This window comes from Catharus ustulatus, chromosome 31 (genome assembly GCF_009819885.2).
Source record: "Catharus ustulatus isolate bCatUst1 chromosome 31, bCatUst1.pri.v2, whole genome shotgun sequence".
NCBI lineage: Eukaryota > Metazoa > Chordata > Aves > Passeriformes > Turdidae > Catharus > Catharus ustulatus.
In genome coordinates, this window is record NC_046251.1 from 3,105,414 (window position 1) to 3,110,369 (window position 4,956).

Below are 4,956 nucleotides of genomic sequence, written 5' to 3' on the forward strand. Positions count from 1 at the left end.
AGGACATCCCTCATGGAGCCTTTGGAGGGGTCAGTGGGGGGAAGTTCTCTCAACCTCCTTCCACTTAAACAGCTCCAAAATATTTCCTTCATCCTCTCTGATCTCCACACCCAAAACACATTTCCAAATCATTCCAAACGATTCCTGTCATTCTGAAAGAATTTCTAAAGACCTCCCTGAGCTCTGGCCCCTCAGGTCTGCTGGTGAAGCTTCACCCCAGGGTCCCTGGGATGCCAAACCCCTTTTCTTTTATTCCTTTTCCTAAAGGAAGCCCTTAAAAATTCTGTCATGGGCTGTGTATTCCCGGGGATAACTCCTGATTTTGGGCTGTGTTTGGGAGCGAGTTTTTAAAGCAGGGGGAAGAGGGGCCGTGTCTGTGTGACCCTGTCAGCACTCAAGTGACAATGGCACAGGGACAGGTGACAAACGTGCTCCAGTTTGGTGCTCACAGCCAATTTTCCTCCTGGTTTGTGCTGGGGGAGGCTCGGGAGCCACACTGGGATTGTCCGGTGGGATTTATGGAGGGTGGGTGAGGGACAGCTCGAGCTCCAGCCCAGCACAAAAAAGTGGAATCAGGTTGGGGGGCGGGCCCAGGGCACTCCTGGGGGTCTCTGTGTCCCCAAATCCCTTTTCCCTTCACAGACGTGCTGGACTCCGGGCTGGGCGCTGGAGGAGGGGCCGGACCCCACCCCCGAGGCTGCTCCAGCCTGTGACCTGTGCCGGGAGATCTTCCCCTCGGATGCAGCAGGACACACGGAATACCTGAACCACCTTCTGGCCCATCTGGAGTAGCACTCATCGTCCCCACGGCAAATCCGTGGATTTGGGACAGACTCTGGACATTGCCAGGCTGGACTTGGTGGCCTCGGAGGCTCTTCCAGCCCTGGGGCGCTGTGGCTGGTGACGATTCTGGGATCCTGCTGCTGTTTTGGGCAGGATTTCCACATTCCCCATCCTCCTCCACGCTCACTGAGCTCTCAGATCTGGATCATGGGTGTGTTTTGGCTCACTGATCTCTGTGGATATTGATGATGATCCCATCCTGGGGTCTGGAGGTGTGAGGTGTGTCCCTTTTTCCCTGGGAAAAGGGAATTCCTCAAAATCTGCCTTTGAGTGGAAATGAATCTCCCATAAACAGTTAGGGATGTTTGGGAAGGCATGTTGGTGTTTTCTGGGAGTTTGGAAGGTTGGGTGGAGAATCTCAAGGTTTTTTGGGGTCACTAAGAATTACTTTAACTCATGAACAGTAATTGGAGTGTTTTATAGCTCTTCCATCAGTGGTATCCAATGTGCTTCCCAAAGGAATTTACTGCAGCAGTGAGGAAATGAGGCACAAATCATGGATCAGCTCCAAATCCCTCTTTTCTGTTGGAAAAATCTCATCTCAGGCTTTTCTACTTTGCAAATTTCACCCAAAGTGGATTTGACATCTCCAGTTTGAGGAAATTTGTGTTGAAATGGAGAGCCAGGTTCTCCTGTAATTCCAGGGATTGGGAAGAATTGGGATCTCCAGCTCCAACACCTCCTCTTTGGCAGCACAGAAAAGTCAGGAGTGAAGTTTCTTCCCCAAAACGGAGCAACATTAATGGATTTACTGGTGACAAACTTCTGGGTGTCCCCAGGGTCCCTGGAACCATTGTCCAAGAAAAATCCCAAAACTTCTTTCTCTGGATCTGCAGCTTTGATCTTTGATTCTCCATCCACGTGGATGTTGGAGCTGCTTCCAGCCCTGGGCAGAGCTGGGACCTTTATTTCATTGAAAATGGATTTTCTCGGGGGTTTTCTTCACATCACAATGAACTTTCCCACCACCCTCTTCTGCTCCAAGATTCATCCTGTGGCTCCTCAAATTAATTTGGATTATTTGATGGGGTTTTATGCTCTTCCTGGGGGACAAACCCTCATTTCCCAGGTGAATCCCTGGAAGCTGCAGACCCAAAGCTGGAAGAAGGATTCCATCAATTTATTCCCATCGATTGGGAATAATCAATGGGATAATTATATCCCATTATTCCAACCAAATGGTCGGAGTTGGACAGGAGGAGGAACCCAGCTGGGCTCTGGGGAGCTGAATTCCCAAAGCAGGAGCACAAATTTGCCAAGAGTCACAGCCCCTGGCTGGGGCTGGTGCAGCTCTGCCATGCCCAAAATGCCGTGGGAAACCCCCCTGGCAGCGTGTCCTGGTTTGTAGGACAGGTGTCTGCTGAGAAAGGCAGGAGCCTCTCTTTGAAATGGAGAATGTAAACCCCCTCCCCCCAAATTATTGTAATTTTGAAATCAAGCGGCCCTCAGGCAAAGATATGGGAATTAGGAATAACAGTTTTTTACTAGGGAAATTCAAATAGAAATACAGCACTACAAAGAACAAACCCCAAACCCTGACACAGTCAGAGTACAACCTGACACCCGTCAGGCAGGGTGTTGGCAGCAGTCCCATCCCATGGTGGCTGCATCCTCCTGCAGTGACAGATGTGGCTCAGTTGGAGCAGTGCTCCTGTACAAGGTGCAGTTTCCCTCCCAAGCTCCAGTGGTGATGTGGAGAAATCCGGTTTTCCTCTGGAGTCCAGTGGAGAAAGGGGCTCCCTTAGTGTCCCAAACCCTCTGTTTTTATCTTGGTAAGAAATGTTGGGCTCTTCCCCCTGGCTGGAGCAGCTCCCAATGGGATGCAGTAATTTTATCAGTCCCACAGTGGGACTCAATGGCCATTAGCAGAAAATGACTGGCTGGAGGAAGGATGGGCTGTGAAAAGATAAAGAACACTGCCCCAGCTGGTTTATAAAACATGGCCATGAACAGGAGCTATCCCATGAGATAAAGAACACTGCCCCACCTGGTTTCAATGGATGCCCATTAGCAGAATATCTCCCACAGAGATCAGGATCACTGCCCCACCCTCAACAGATGCTGATAGAACAGATACCTTTGATCACACTTTGTATTGTAACCCAAGACACAGCGTTTGGGGTGAGCCAGGAGGGAATTTTGGGCTGATCCTCCATCAGGACAGCAGTGGGAGCTGCACAAACCTGGCCTCTCTCCAGGACATTTTTAGCTGTGGGGGAATGAATCCCCCCCTCCCAGACAGGACACAGAGTTTCCTTTTTGGGTCCAGCCTTTTCCAGGCCAGGAACGTGGCTCTGTCTCCAAAATAACTTTAATTGCAGGGTGCTGGTGGGGCCTGTGGGTGGGGTGTGGTTGTTGGGGCCAGGTTGGGCTCCAGGTGGGTGGGAGTTGTTTTGGGACAGGCAGGAGCCGGGTGGGGACAGATTCCCGTCAGGAGAAGTTGGAAAATGGGAATTGGGTGAAAGCTGTGCCAGGAGAACTCAGGGATTTGGGTGCCCCACTCCTGTTTTCTCCAAGCAGGGATGGAGCTGCTGCTGATGCTCCTGGGAAAGGCACAACAGCAAAAATGCAGCTGGAAATGGGATTTTGGGTGGAAAATGTTCATTTTTGAGGGGTTTTAATTCAGGGTCTGGACTGTGGGAGGGTAAAGGGGCTGATTGGTGTCCCAGCACCAATCTGTGCCCAAACACCCCCAAATTCCAACATCCGACTCCTTTGGGGCCACATTTTCAGAGGAGACAAATGAGGGCGGGGCAGGGAAGGATTTAAAAAAAAAAAAAAAGGAAAGAAAAAAAAAGGGAAATTTCCTGCCCAGGTCAGAATTTCTCTAAGGAAAATCTCTGACTGCTGTGGCCGTCCCCAAACCCCCTGGGAATTGCCATCGGAAATGAGGGATGGGGGGGATCATCACTCCCCCCATCTGCAGCAGGAGCCCATCTGTGCCAGCAGCAAGGATGGGAAGTCATTAATGCCTCTGTTAATTAATAACTGACCCTCGATTTTCATCCCTCATTAAGGGAAGGGAAATGTTCCGTGATCCCGTTGTGTTTGCACACGAGCTCGAGGAAGCAGAGACTGGAAAATGGGATAAGAAAAGTGCATTTCCGAGCAATTCAGTGACTTCCAAGTGTCGTTTTTGGAAGAGTTTTAGGTGACAGCTCAACCCTCCCAAATTTCTGAGCCGTTCCTGCTGGGCCAAGAGGATTTTGGGGGAGCAGAGGGCCGGGTTTGGCCTCAGCTCGGGGGAAAAGGGGGGTGGGAGAGGGTGGAGGACACTGGGAGGGGGCACGGGGGGGGTTGGGAGGAGATCTGGAGGGGGTGGGGGTGAGGGGGGGTCAGGACGGGGGTAAAGGTGGTGCTGGGGAGGGATGGGGGAGGAGAATCGGGGTCCTGCTGAGGGGGCTGGGGGGTTCTGAGGGGATTTGGGGGCGACACCGGAGAGGATCTGAGGGGACACTCGAAGAGATGAGCTGGGGTGATGTTGGGGGGATGAGGATGATGCTGGGGGGCACCGAGAGGGGACCCTGAAATGCCAGAGGGGACGGGGGGGATGGGCTGAGAGGGGAATGGGGGCGATCCTGGGGGAGGAGAGCGGGGGAATGGGAGGGGCAGCTCTGGAGGGGACACCGAGATGGTGAAGGGAACGGGGGGAGAATCTGGGGGGGATGGGGGGGATGGGGGTCAGCTGAGGGCAGCTGCAGGAGGGAAGCTGGGGATGATACTGAGGGGAAGATGGGGGCGATGCTGAGGACGATTTTGAAGGTTTAGGGGTCGCTGCGATGCTGGAGGGAATTGGGGGATGAATCTGGGGGAACTGGGGGGGATGATGGGGCTGGGGGGTCAGCTGAGGGCAGCTGCAGGAGGGAAGATGGGGATGATGCTGAGGGGAAGCTGGGGGCGATGCTGCGGACGATTTTGAAGGTTCAGGGGTCTCTGCGATGCTGGAGGGAATTGGGGGGGCCCGGAGGTGCTGCCGAAGCGCGGCCGCAGAGAACCCACCGGGCATCACTCCCCCAACCCCGGCCCTTCCTCCTCCTCCCCCCTCCTCCCTCCTCCTCCTCCTCCTCCTCCTCCTCCTCCTCCTCCTGCTGCCGCCGGCCCTGGGCGGGGTTT